This window comes from Hyaena hyaena, unplaced genomic scaffold (assembly GCF_003009895.1).
Source record: "Hyaena hyaena isolate Hyena2069 unplaced genomic scaffold, ASM300989v1 scaffold_252, whole genome shotgun sequence".
Lineage (NCBI taxonomy): Eukaryota > Metazoa > Chordata > Mammalia > Carnivora > Hyaenidae > Hyaena > Hyaena hyaena.
The window spans coordinates 1,128,526-1,144,055 of record NW_024080884.1 but is presented as its reverse complement, the minus strand read 5'-3'; the positions used below and the strand labels follow the sequence as shown (position 1 = coordinate 1,144,055).

Below are 15,530 nucleotides of genomic sequence, written 5' to 3'. Positions count from 1 at the left end.
ATGGATATTGGATTTTGTCAACCACTTTTTCTGCAGCAATTGGCATGATCATGTTTAATTTTATTCATTGGCATATGGATACGGTTGATTACATCGATTGATTTTCAAATGTTGGCTCAGCCTTGCATACCTGAAATAATTACCACTTAGTCATTGTGTATAATATTTTTTATACACTCTGTTGGATTCAGTTTGGTAATCTTTGGGTGAGGAATTTTATATCTATGTTCGTGAGAGATGTTTGTAGCTTTCCTTAATGATAATGCATTTATCTGGTGTTAGGATTAGGGTGCTCTCCCTACTTCCGCTTATTTTTTTTTGGTCATTTTCTAGTAACATAAACTACTATAAATTGTATTTATATTTTGCTGAATTAGGAAACCTGAGAACGGATCCAAATATGCTCCTCCTTCATGGCATTTATTTTTATTTTCACTCCCAGCCAATTGAGTTGGAATATTCCTTTGCTAGAATGAAGTTGATACATCACTGGTGAGTAAGTAGGCCAAGATAATATGAGTAAGGAGAGACAAAGAAGCATGTCAGCTTTTCCCATAGTTAATATATAAAATCTGTAAATCAAGATTCTTGATGTTTGGCATGTGGTGTCAAGGGGTCTAGTCATGGTCCATTTGGGAGTTAAAAGGTAAGACAAGACAATTCAGGACCTTGAGTAAAAGTGGATACCTACTTTTCCTGGTTAGTCTCCCTCTACTGTCACCATACCTAAAACATAGATATAGGTGATATGTGGGGGATAGAGGTGACCTTGGTTGTACACAACAGATATCAACTCTGGTTCACTTAAGTACTAAAGAGATTTATTAGAAGAATAAAGGTGTGCTCACAAAACCAAGGGGGAATATTCGATCATTTAAGCTAAGAAAATCAGTGTTAAACATAGAAATCCAGAAGGTAGAAACCACAGGCAAGAGAAAACCCTTGGAACAGTTTTGTGAAAATAGTTCCTTTGGTGCATCCACCATTTCTGCCCTGGACCCTACTATCGATGGCTGCCATTATCACAACTGTTGGACCCTTACTAATGTCACATGCCGCAACACCTACTGTAAATTAATTCTAACTATCCAATGTTTTTTATTGCATCCCTTTGGCTGAAATAAATTCTTTTGCTGCTGGCTGACCTGTGAGCATGGTAAGTGAAATAACAATAACAGCTCTCAAATATATAGCTTCCTCATACATTGACAGTGCTCTTAGTACTTGGCTCATCTTGATAAATTTAAACCTCATGGCAACCTTATAAATATGTGCTATTGTTATTCCCATATTACTTATGAGGACACTGAAGCTTAGGGGCATTAATTAATTTGCTCAAGTTCTAGGACAGTTTGGGAAGAACCAGGATTTGCACTCATGCCACCATTTGGAGTCTTCTCTAGAAAGACTCGTGAACATAGTGCTGTACAGTTTCCCACCACGTTTCACATTGTGGTCAATTACCAAAAAATAGGAAGATTTTGGGTAAAGGGCATCCAGGAAAATGTCATATCTCAGCCTCCAGTGGCCATGTTATAGTTTCTATGTAGAAATAGATCTGGTATTTTTTTGTTGAGTCTCCACGTTGTTCAGCTTTGTCTAAAGTCAGTGGGCAAACTAAATACGCTACAGATGAATTCTTATTTCCCTGCTTTGTCAGTTTAAGCAGCTCCTATTTGAATTCTTCTATGTTTTACTACTCAGTTTGCTAATTATTAAGAAACATCTCAATCCCACTGTGGTAGGGTCTTTGAAATAAACTCATAGTGACTCCTAAGGCCTCTAAGGGATAAATAATTTCTTTTAAGATAACGGACACTTTCAGAAATGAATGGAGGTTCCCTCACAAAAAAGTAAGACTGCAATTATTTTTATGGTGTTTGGTGTGGGTTTACTATTTACCAGGCTTTATTTTAAAAACATATAAATATTAATTTATATGCTTCTCATAACAACTATATGAAGTAGGCATATCATCCTCTTTTTTTTAAAAAAAGATATTTTTTATCTTTTTATTTTTTAAATGTTTATTTTTTTTAAAAAAAGATATTTTTTATCTTTTTATTTTTTAAATGTTTATTTATTTTTGAGAGACAGCATGAGCGGGGGAAGGGTGGAGTGAGAGGGGGACAGAAGATCTGAGACAGCACAGAAGATCTGTTCTGACAGCAGTGATGCAGGGCTTGAACTCACCAACCGTGAGATCATGACTTGAGCCAAATTTGGACGCTCAACAAACTGAGCCACCCAGGTGTCCCCATTGTCTCCATTTTATAAATGAAAGAACTGAAATGTCGAGGGTTATATAAACTTTAACCTTCCTCACATGAATTTTAGGAAGTTGTGTGGCTCTGGGACAACACATGTCCTGTAAGGCCCCAGCCTGGTTTCCATGACCTTTCTCATGATTCTGTCTGACAGCTGTCAGGAAAGTTACTTCTGAATCTCTTCTGAAGATGTCTGCACTATCAAGAAGAAATAATCCCAAGTAATGTAAATACATCACTATTATGCCTTAACAAAGTAGGCTGGGGCTCTAATTGTTTCTTCTCTATGTGAATCGAGTCAGAGGCTGAGGTTGCCCTCTTGGGTACCTATTCCACTGAGAATTTCATGTATGTATAAATCCTTCTGGTTCCCCGTCATTGACTTCTAACATCCCAACATGACTCTATTGGCATCATTTTATTTTATTTATTTTTTAAAAGCTTCTTTATTTATTTTGAGAGAGAGAGAGCAGGGAAGAGACAGAGAGAGAGAGGAAGAGAGAGTCCCAAGCTGGCTCCACGCTCCCTCCTGAGCCAAATGCACGGCTCGATCCCACAATGGTGAGATCATGACCTGAACCAAAATAAAGAGTTGGTTGCTCAACCCACTGAGCCACCCAGGCATCCCAACATCATTTTAGAGGGACCCGTCTGTGTGCCAAAAGCTCTTTGGTGCTCTGTTTATGAATCTTAATGTCAAAGCTTGTCCATTTTACTTAGTGGCCTTGCTTCTTGGGCATATTGCTCTGAGCCTGTAACAATGAGCAGTGATAAACCCCAAGCTAAAATGTCTTCCATTTTATAATGGTGGGTATAATGATTCTTTCTTGGAGTTGCTCAGTACTTGGCAGAGTCCGTTCAGAGACTTTCTCCTGTTTTTCTTCATGGCAGCCTCCCTGTGTGACAGATTGTAGAATATTTTGTAATCCCCACCTTGCAATTATCTTTTCTTTATATATCTCCCTGCCTCTAGAGGATGTCAGTCTTTGTGACCAGACATTAAGAAAGGAGATCAACAAGACACTTTTTTTCTTTTTGAGTGGCACTAGCAGTGTGAAGATCATTAGTGAAGTTATATTACCTTCCTTGAAGGACAAGGTAAATGTTTAGCTCAGTTCTATGGTCTGTTTAGATTGTGGTATTAGAAGTGCTACATAAAGTTACAAGGGCAACACCTTCCCATGGATTTTTCAGAGTTTAATATCCCAGGTTTTAATATTCTCACACTTCCTACTCATCCAGAGGCTAGATGTCACAACAACCTTTACTGATTAGAAAAATGGTGATTTTTGTCAAACTGTAGAGGATGGCATTTTTCTCATCATTTAGCATCCCTGCTCTTAGGAGAGCACTTAGACACCTGTGAGCACTCAGTACATGTTTGTTAAGGTGATGAGTGAAAAAATCAATAAATGAATACAAGAATGAATGAGTGAATCTCTGAATGAACTGTTTATTGAGGCGGTTAATTAAACACATGTGCAGTACCTAGTCCTGTGCTATTAAAACAAAGTCTCGTGTGCAACTTTGTACAGGCTTTTCAGAGGCCCTTGATCAGAGGTTTTAGACTTTTGCAAACAAGTAATGGTAGTGCCTGGCTATCCATTATTGCTGATATTATTGTTGTTAGCATTGAAAAGACGTGGCCTATAGGACATATTTACTATCTAATTGAAAAGACAAATTTTCAGCATCCTTTAGTATGTACTCCTTGACTCCCATTTCTTTTCAGCTCCCATATCTGCATCTCACCTCAGATTTCCTCTTCCTACCTTTCCCAGTGACCCACTGTGGGCCTGAGTTCTTACCGTGCATGACCTAAATGATGGCATGGCCTAGAACAGGTACATGGGAGACTGACAAGCACATGAATTAGGGATATATTTTGAAGGTAAAGATAACAGATGTGCTCACGGACTACAGAGGGGTGTGAAGGAAAGAGAGCCAGGGCTAAATAATTCTGGCTTTAAGAGATTCTTTGTTGAAGACTTTATCAGGTTTGACCAGATAGATAGCCTGGATTCTGAGTGCTGTGGTGTCTGTTTTATGATGAAATTATACAGTTCGCTGAAATAATTGGTACAACCTTCAACAGACTCCTCTTGCAGAAGTCATGCCATGAAAGATGGCATCTCAACATTTGTACCTCTAATTGTTCCTAATGTTCAGCCCCCAATTTTTTGTCATTAATATTTTTTAAAGTGGTAAGTTTGTTTAAATGGATTTGTTTTTTTTTTTAATAGTTTATTGTCAAGTTGGTTTCCATATAACACCCAATGCTCATTCCCACAAGTGGATGGAACTTGAGGGTGTTATGCTGAGCGAAATAAGTCAGGCAGAGAACGACAACTACCATATGTTGGCATTTGTGTTTAAATGGATTTGAATTTAAGTTATGAGGCCACGCACCCATATAAATTTCTTTAGTAGTGTGGTTCCAATAGTTGTGTTAGATTCATTCTGTTAATTTTTCAACAACCTTCTATACATATTGTTAATAATAGTAACACTTATTTAATAATGGTAAAACTTATGATTTATTACACACTAACTATTAGGTGGTATTTTGGGTAATTCAAACATATCAACTCATTAAATTCTCCAAACAGTCTTGTGAGGTACTATTATTATCACTCTTGTTTTAAACTGACACATAGAAAGGCCATGACTTGCCCGGGGTTATCCAGCTGGCAGGTGGAAATGACAGGATTTAAATGCAAGACAGGTCATCCCAGAGACCATGTTCTTCACCAGCACAGTATGCTGCCTCTCGAAATACTTGTATTGTTTTCAAACTACCATTTTAAAAGAGTCTTGTAATATAGAAAAAGTTGGAAACACAATGCTCACTTAACTTTTTCAGATGAAGAAATTGAAGCTTAGGAACATTTATGTTGTTTTTCCAAGGGGATAAAATGAGGATCGCAAAACCCTTCAACCCACATGAAAATAAGCAATGGCCATTTTCTGAGTGGGCATTTGGAATATCTCAGTGGAGGTCGTGAACTGATGAGTATGTGTGTACCTTTACATCTTCATCTGAAAGATGAAGGTCAGAAGATACCAATCTTGTGGTTGTTGGGGAGTCTGCACTGATAACGGTATCATGGTGTGCTCATGTCATTTGGATGGGGGGACATGGGGGGAGCTCTGAGTCATTTTCCATGCATGAGTAATTTATCCATCCTGCCTTCTTGTTTTCACAGGTGAACCACAATTTCAAAATAGTATCCATGGAGAACAGCACCAAGGTGAATGAGTTTAGACTCTTGGGACTGACTGACAACCCAGAACTGTAAGTCTTCCTCTTTATAACATTTACTCTCATTTATCTCACCACTCTCATTGGAAATCTTGGCATGATCACATTGATTCTGTTGAACTCCCGTCTCCACACTCCCATGTATATTTTTCTCAGTAACCTCTCTCTGGTGGACTGTGTTTACTCCTCGGCTATTACTCCCAAGGTGATGGCTGGGTTTCTCACAAGGGATAAAGTCATCTCCTATGGTGGATGTGCTGCTCAGATGTTCTTCTTTGTGGCTTTTGCCAGTGTAGACTGTTTTCTGCTTGCTGTCATGGCCTATGATCGTCATGCAGCAGTATGTAGGCCCTTACATTATACCACCAATGTGACCACCAGCTTGTGTGCTCGAATGGCAGTAGGCTGCTATGTCTGGGGCTTTACTGAATCTGCCATTCACACTGGATTCACCTTTAGCCTCTCCTCTGCCGTTCCAATGTGGTCCATCACTTTTTCTGTGATATTCCCCCAATCCTGGCTCTTTCCTGCTCTGACATCTACATAAACGAGATCGTGCTATTTATCTTAGCAGCTTTCAATGTCTGTTTTGCCCTGATAATAATCTTGACCTCCTATCTGTTCATATTCATTGCCATCCTGAGGATGCGCTCAGCTGAGGGACAGAAGAAAGCCTTCTCCACCTGTGCCTCACACTTCACTGCAGTCACCCTCTTCTATGGAACTGTCATGTTTATGTATTTACAACCTAGTTCTAGTCATTCTATGGACAATGATCAAATGGCATCTGTGTTCTATACAATAATAGTCCCCATGTTGAACCCTATTGTCTACAGTCTAAGGAATAAAGAGGTGAATAATGCTTTCAGGAAAGCCACTAAGAAGATGAAGATTCTGTTTAGCCCATAGCTTAATTAGAAAGATTTGTAAAACTGAACAGTTAATCAGTTATCTATTGTTGTATAGCAAAGTACCATAATGCTTAGTGGATTAAAACAACAGTTTATTATCATTTCTCATAATTCTGCCATTGGCAAGGCAGTTCTTTGCTGCTTTTACATGGGCTCATTCATGAGGTTACGTGTCTTCTGCATGGTCAGCTGAGCTGAAATGTTCAAAGATGATCTTACTCAAACGTTTCTAACTGTTGATTCTGGTTACTCTCTTCTTCTCCACATGCTCTTTCATCCTCTGGAGGCTGGACTGGCTTTCTTACATAATATTTTCAGTGTAAAAATGAAGCTGAGTGACTTCTTGAAGTTTAGACTCCTAACTCACTCATTTTCTCTACCATAGTACACTAATCAATGATGTCAAAGGGCCCCAATGCAAGCATGAAGAAAGACTCCACCTCTTGAAGAAAATAGCTGCAAAGAAATTGTGCCCATAGTTAATCCACCACAAACAGAAATTAGGTTAAACTGTGATAACAAAATTTAGTGGCTTAAATACAATAGTAGTTATTCTCAAATAGCAATGTATTTGGAAGTAAATGTAGCAGTAATTTATTTGGAAGCTAATGTAGCAGGTTGAAAATGAACTATCTGGACATGGTGTGTCTTGCTCATCTGGAGCCAAGTTCAGTCCACCCTCATCACAACTACTCTATCTGCAGGAAAGGAGGAAGATATAAGTTGAAGGAAAAATAAATTATTTTCAAGAAAGTGATATAGTAAGTGCATGCATTACTTCTGAGTACATTCCACTGGCAAGGATTCAGTCATAAGGTCACAAAAATGACCGGCAAAGCCAACTTCAAGATTTAATCTTTAGCTGAAACTTAATGTGCTTAGCTGAAATCCCAATACTCTGGAAGAAAAAAAGAATGTCTTTTGAGGAAAACCAACATTCCATCATGCACTTGTACCTGAATCTGAATGGTTAGTCTTATCTTCTTTAAGAGTCCTTCTCTGGACCACACCATCTAAAATAACTTTTTGTCAATTATCCACTCTTATCTTCTCCATAGATTTAAATAAATCTCTGAAATTATATTTTATTTGTTTAATTGCTTGTTTTGTTTCCTCCAAATCATACATAGTATTATATTCTTCCAAGTTGGCCAGATTGTTTTTACTATGTTTGAAATAATGAGAGACATGATATGATGATGTATTGGATGTGGAGTGTGAGAAAAATGGTAGCATAGCTGCCTAAGCAGCTAGAAGAATAGAATGACTACTATGTGAGGTATGGAAGGTGTGATAGCAAGAGATTTGGTTAAGAAGAGAGCATGAATTTCACTTGGAGCACAGAAAGCTTGAGATGCCTCTTGGATACCACCAGAAAGGCTTAGCACTGGAATGGAGATATAAATTTGCGTTTTTAGCATGCAGATGGTATTTAAGCTGTGAGAATGAGAACATAGGTAAGAGAATGTAGGTAGAGAGAAGCAAAGTGTTTCAAGGACTGAGACCTGGAACTTTCTCAATGGAAGGTCAAAGAGATGAGAAGCCCACAAAGATGAGTGGTGTCTTGGAAACCAAGCAATGAGAAATAGATCAAGAGGGAACGGATGTGTCAAATCTGCTAGTAGGTTAAATGATATCAAGACTTAGAACCGGCAATAGGTCATAGTAACATGAAGTTGGTGGATGACTCTGAGTGGTTTTGGTTGGAAGGTGAGGTTACAGATCTCATAAATGTATACTTTACAATCTAGTCCATGATTATTCTTTGCTTTACATAGTTTCTAAGTAGTTTCTAAGTATTTTCCTGACCTCCATGATAGAGTAAATGCATATTGTCTTTTCCCAGAGCATCTAGAAAGATGGAAAGAGCCTAACAACATGGTGGAAAGCCAAGGTTTTAGGAGTGAGATGACTGGAGAGAGATGTTTGACAGTAGGTGATGCTCCATGAACCTGAGGGCCAGTTATGTCGAATCCTTACTTTGCAGCAGTTCATCCCCTCCATTTTGTCTGAGTACAGGGTTATTGTGTATTTTGTTCTCTGGAAGAATGAAGGAGAAGTAGGGGTTTATGTCACCCTGGGGAAAAGCAGTATAGACACAGGAGGAGAGGAAGCATAGAAGGTGGTGTGATACTTGAAGTGATAAACAAGTGAGACAAAGGCAAGGGCTCAGAACAAGAACTGAGAGACACAAAGAAAGCTTATCTGCACACAATCCCTACTCAAAGATGCCTCAAAAACATCTAGAAAGGTCCTCAGCCTCCTGTAGCTAGTTGTTATTTCATTTTCCAGTTAAAAGAAAGAAGCCTGGAGGACTTGGGTTCATTTGAGTTCTAATGCAGAGTGAGCTGGGCTCTTTGGAGAAAGCTGATGACTGGGTTGGGACAGGAATAACACAAGAGGAGCTTGGAGTGCCTTGTAGTTCCAGAAAGTAAGGAGGAGTTCAGAAAACAGAAGGGTTGAGCATCTCACAAGGAAACAAGAGTAAAACTGGAAGTGTCCCCAGTGGCCAAAGACAGAGCAATCTGAACAGTAAAATAAATAATGTAGTACAAATTGTACCCCAGGGTATAAAGCAGATATATGTAAGTCCATGCTGATGTATACAAACAAATCTTTCTTAAAAAAAAATCCCGTATACTATGGTTAGCCTTCCCCTCAGAGATGGAGGGTAGTCCCTTCTATCATGAGTGTGGCCTGAATGTAGCGACTTGTTTCTAAAACATACAGAATGCAGAGGAAGAAAGGTAGCATTATACTGAAAAATCTGGCCAATATATCTTGTTTAGGCGACTAAGGTTAAGATCCTCAGTGACAAACCATGTTGGTAGCATGTGTCCCCTGATAGGATGTGATAAGAATGGCACTTCTTACTTTTTCTCAAAGACTAAACCTCTGTGTAACCATGACAAAAAGATCAGATGAATATAAATTGAAAAAACTTCTACAAAATACCTGAGCAGTACTCCTCAAAGCTACTAAGGTTGTGAAAATCCAGGAGAGACTGAGACACTGTTACAGATCAGAGGAGACTAAGGCGACAGGACAATATATGCAGTGTTGTATCCTGGATCGGACCCTGTAAGGGCAAAGTGACTCTGGTCGAAAAGCAATAATCTAAATAAATCCTTGTTTTAGATAATAGTAATGTATCAATTCGGGTTTTTTAGTTTTGACAAATATATATAATAAAATAAGATGTTAACAATGGGGGACTGGGTAAGAGGTATGTAGGACTTGTCTATAATATCTCAGCAAATATTTTGAACATCTAAAATCATTTTCAAAGTTAAAGATATATTTACTTGGCACTTGCCAGTTCCTCCAACCTCAAAGATTTGGACAGCTCCCCAGGCTTTTGTGAGAAGTCTAGGTTTGGCTCTCGTATATGCTCATTGCTCCTTTAAAAGAAGGTTTTTTACAGTGGGAATGCAAACTGGTGCAGCCACTCTGGAAAACAGTATGGAGGTTTCTCAAAAAATTTAGACCCAATCAAAATAGTTCTCAACCTAAGTGTTGTTAATGAATTTGAATTGATTTTAATTTCATCCAGTTTACCCTTCCTCATCTCTATTGTAGTGAACTTAATGCATGGAGTAGCATAGTTGCTACAAATTCACATGACCCAGCAATGGCACTACTAGGAATTTACCCCAAGGATACTGGAGTACTGATTCATAGGGGCACATGTACCCCAATGTTCAGAGCAGTACTTTAAACAAAGCCTAATCATGGAAAAGGCCTAAATGTCCATCAACTGACAATTGGATCAAGAAGATGTAGTTTATATATACAATGGAATACTACTTGACAATGAGAAAGAATAAAATCATGCCATTTGCAGCAATGTGGATGGAACTGGAGGGTAGTATGCTAAATGAAATATGACAGTCAGAGAAAGACAGATATCATATGTTTTCACTCATATGGGGAATTTGAGAAACTTAACAGAAGACCTTGGGAGAAGGGAAGGGGAAAAAATAGTTTCAAGCAGAGAGAGAGGCAAACCATAAGAGACTCTTAAACACAGAGAACAAACTGAGGGTTGATGGTGGGGGGTGGAGAGGGGGAAATGGGGGATGGGCATTGAGGAGGGCATTTGTTGGGATGAGCACTGACTGTTGTATATAAGCGATGAATCATGGGAATCTACTCCTGACACCAAGAGCATACTGTATACACTGTATGTTAGCCACCTTGACAATGAATTTTATTTTTTAAATAAATGAAAGAAGTTTTTTATCCCCTGTGCCCAGGCATCCAGGCTGGTGTGGGCCCAGGTCTCACTGAAGAGCGTCCTGCCACGGCATCGGGACCCTGCTCCTATCTGTGGTCTGAACCGTTGTGCTCACCAGCCTGACTGACCAAGAGTGCCAACAGCTCCCTTGCTACTTAGCAGGGCATTACAGCTAGAACGTCTATATTTTAGTTGCTCTTTTTTTTTTTTAATGTTTATTTATTTCTAGGAGACAGAGAGAGAGACAGCGTGAGCAGGGGAGGGTCAGAGAGAGAGGGAGTCACAGACTGAAACAGGCTCCAGGCTCTGAGCTGTCAGCACAGAGCCCGACGCGGGGCTCGACCCCACGAACCGTGAGATCATGACCTAAGCGAAAGTCGGACGCTTAACCAACTAAGCCACCCAGGCACCCCCTCTAGTTGCTCTTTTAAACAGCAGTTTTTTTTTTAATGCTCCAGGGCTAATAAATATCCTTCCAATCCTTCAATGCCATCACCCCAATCCCCCACTGCAGTTCGAAGAATTGAGGGTGGGGGATCCCTTCTTTACATGTGATCCAATCATTCCACTGCTGAAGATTTACCCCAATAAATGGAAACACTAATTAGAAAAGATATATGTGCCCCGATGGTAAATGCAGCATTATTTACAATAGCCAAGAGAGGAAAGCAACCCAAGTGACCACGATAGAGGAACAGATAAAGCAATGGAGTATTATTATACATAACATATTATACATATTATACATAACATATTATACATAACATATACATACATATATTATGTATAACATATACATACAATGGAGTATTACTGTCCTGTAAAAAAGAATGAGATCTTACCACTTGTGACAACATGGATGGATGTAGATGGTGTTATGTTAAGTGAAATAAGTTAAGTAGAGAAAGACAAATGCTGTAAGATTTCACTTAGATGTAGAATCTAAAGAACAAAACAAATCAATAAACAAACAAAAGGCAGAATCAAACCTATAAATACAAAGAACGATTTGATGGTCGCCACAGGGGAGGAGTTTGGGAGGTGGGCAAATGGGTGAAGGGGAGTGAGAGATGCAGGCTTCCTGTTATGGGATGAATAAGTCATGGGAATAAAAGGTACAGCATGGGAAATACAGTCAATGGTATTAGAAGAGCATTGCATGGTGACAGAATGTAGCTACACTTGTGAGCACAGCATAACATATGCAGTGGTTGAAGAGTGAAGTTGAACCCCTTCTTAACAGCATATATTAAACTCAACACAAAATGGTTGATGACCAAAATATGAGAGCTAAAAACATAAAATCATTAGAAAATGTGGGAAAATTTCCAGACCTTGGATTGGGCAGTGGTTTCTTATGTATTACATCAAAAACACAAGTAACAAAAGAAAAAAGACATAAATTGAACTTCTTCAAAATTACAAACCTTTGTATATCAAAGCACATTTTCAAGAAAATGAAAAGCAGAGCTTAAGAATGGGAGAAAAAAATTGCAAATCACATTTCTGATAAAGGTGTAATATGCAGGCTATATAAAGGACTTACACAACTGAACAACAGAAAAGCCAATAGATCAGTTCAAACATGGGTAAAGTACTTGAAGAGACATTTCTCCAAAGAAGATTTACTCAAAGCCAATAAGACATAGAAATATGCTAAAATCATTGGGCATTAAGGCAAAGTAAATCGAAACCATGAGATACCATTTCACACTCATTAGGATGGTGTATGAAACAAAATGGAAACTAACAAATCGTAGCAAGAATGTGGATAAACGGGAATAGTTATACATTGCTGGTGGGAACGAAAAATGGAACAGTTACTGTGAAAAACAGTTTGATGGTCTTCAAAAGTTAAACATAGAATTACCATATGAACCCGCCATTCTGCTCCTAGTAATATCAACAAAGAATGAAAACAGGTCCTCAAACAACACTTGTGCATGGATACACATATTTCTGCTGCATTATTAACAATTGCCAGTAGGTGAAAATCATCCAAATGTCCCCCAGTTGAGAACGGATGAAAAGATGTGGTATGTATGTACACAGGAGTATTATTCAGCCATAAAAAGAAATGAAGCATGATACATGCTACAACAGAGATGAGCCTCAAAAACGTTAAATTGGGTAAAAGAAGTCAGACATAAAAGATCACATATTATATGACTCTACTTACCTGAGATATCCATAATAGGTAAATCCATAGGTTACTGGTTCCCACCATCAGTGGTCTTCAAGGGTATAGGATCTTCTCTGTGAATAAAAAAAATCTTTGGAATTAAATTGAGGTGATGGTTGCAGAACATTGTTAATGTGCTAAATACTAGTGAGTTGCACAATTTAAAATAGTAGGTTTTGTTATGCTAATCTCACATACATTAAAAAAGAACAGGCAGAGGGAAATTAAACAGACAATAGGAGGAGAAAATAATGTGATCACAAAGGCAGAGACTGATGGAAATACAACGGAGGGATGCTGCCAGCCACCTGCAGATGAAATACACCAGGGACGAAGCCTCCCCTAGTGACTCTGGAGACCAATGACTTTGTTTCATCCCAGTGAAACGGATTTCCAACCACTGGCCTCCAGAACTGTGAGAAGACAAATGTGTGTGGTTTTAAGGCCCCAGAGTGTGGGAGTTTGTTGCAGCAGCCATAGGAAACTAACATAAAATCTTTATTATCTTTGTTGTGTTAAACCACTGGGGATTCAATTTAATGTGTTACTGCAGCATGAGCTAGCATGTTGTGTCTTCTGTGTTCTGTTTTTACAAACAGATGATGAGTTTTTCTGTTCAGTGTCAGTTCCTCTTATCATGCAGTTATTCATTCCACAGAATCTTTTACTGAGCCTCAGCTCTGAACTGTCCAGAGTCTTTGTTAGTGAACAAAGCAGAAATTGTTCCCAGCTGCATAGAACTTTTATTTTAATAGAGAAAACAGATGAAAAGAGTCAACACACAAAAATGAATAAACAATATTTTGATCACTTTCATGAAGAAGATGATAGAGATAAATATTTGTGCCTTCTTCTTCCATGTAAGTGTGTTCCTGTACAGAATCACATTTCATAAGATTCTCTTGAGTTCTGTGGAATAAACATTGGTCTAGACTCTTCGAATACATATCTAAATGAGATAACATCTTTGGGCTCAAATGCTTGCAATTCAGTACTATAGATAAATCTATAAAACCAAACCAATCTAATTGGTAACTGCTGTAATCGTTCTAGGGAGAGGGTTGGCGAATTAGATGAATGAAAGAGAGATAAGAAATAGGAAGGGAAGGGAAAGGATGCTGACATGTCTTGAGTATCTACTATGTTCCAGGCACTATGCTACAGTCTGGCTCATTCAGTGCCCATTTAATAGAAGTCCGTGAGAGGGGCATAGTTTCCCCATTAGAAACTCAGAACACTTAAATAACTTGTCCTATATCACAAAGTTGGGGTTGAAATGGAATTCACATTGGACTTGTTCTCTCTCCAAAACTTGTGCTAAGTTTATTGATGCTAGCCATTTTGGTTATGATTTGGAGGCTGTTGAGGATTCACAAAGAAATCATCGTAAAATCAAATTACGTCAGAGAAATTTGATAGTTTTCCCAGGATAAATCCTCCCCACCCCCACAACATCCTCCAGATGGTCTTATGGGAAGCTTTCTGTATCTGTTAGGGTAAATAATATTAGTGCCTTTTTCTTGCCATACAAGCAAACTGCAAATGACAGAGGAATGACCACAGAGTTCTTTCGTGCTTGCATATTGTTCCATTAGTTGTTCTGTGGGAACTTATATAGAGATTCAATTGACTCAGATTTTTTCCATTAACGGTTTTGTTATCTCTTGTTGTCTGAATCCTCTCCACCAATCTGGGGACCAAGAAAAAGAATGAACACGACATCACTGACATCACCTGGGGAGTTTCATAGTCCAGACTTGGTATTAGCGTATATGACCTGTACTCACATTCCATAATTAAGAACACAAGTACTTGGTCACAGCTAACTGTATGAGGGCAGATGAATAGAGTCTATGTATGTTTCCAGGAGTAAAACAGAGTTTGGGAAAATAACTAATCAGTCTTTTCCATTATAATGCTTATAATAATCAAATGTCCATATTATACTTCATTCCGTACAGAAAATTTATTATCTACCTCCACTAGAGAGACAACCTAAATCCCAAAGAACCAATATAGCAGTACAATGTCCAGGGTATCAAAGAGGTTCCATCATCTTCTCCATCCGGTCCATGTGTGGCTCCTCATTGCCTAAAGAAAACTTAGCTTGTTCCACATTTATACCCAATAAATAATTTTGGGCCTGAGTAAAGATAATTGGGGAAAAAGAAGCCTTCATTCAGAACATATAGTAATGGAAGATATTGACAATGATCTTGACGTTACCAAGGCCTCCCAACCCTAGTGATGGGATTTATTTCTTTATGAGACCCGGATTTTTCTTTCAGGAGAAAATTCCACTATTTACTGTTTTCCTCAATACCTGATCCAATATCTTAAATGGTTTTTTTCTAATCCATTATTTTTTTTTTTACCATTTCTGAACTAGATCAAGGGGAAAAAAAAAACTATGTCCAATGCAATTCTAACAAAGATATTTATATCTTTGTTACATCATAACAAGGTTTATCATAGTTATATCATAAACTGCTTTGATTAAAAATAATTATATTTTTCCTGCATTTTGGATGCCTGGATCTGTTACAAAATTAAAGAAAAAATAATATTAGAGTAAATTTTATGTTTTAATACCCTATATGGCCATGAATATTGAGTTATGGCATAGAGTAGATCTAAGTGGGATGAAATAACTCTTTTGGGTTCTACACCA

The 15,530-nt window shown here is 38.2% G+C and overlaps 1 pseudogene; it reads left to right on the top strand.

Moving 5' to 3' along the window:
- Positions 1 to 5,497: 5,497 nt before the first annotated feature.
- On the top strand, positions 5,498 to 6,438 carry LOC120240353 (annotated as a pseudogene).
- Positions 6,439 to 15,530: the final 9,092 nt, after the last annotated feature.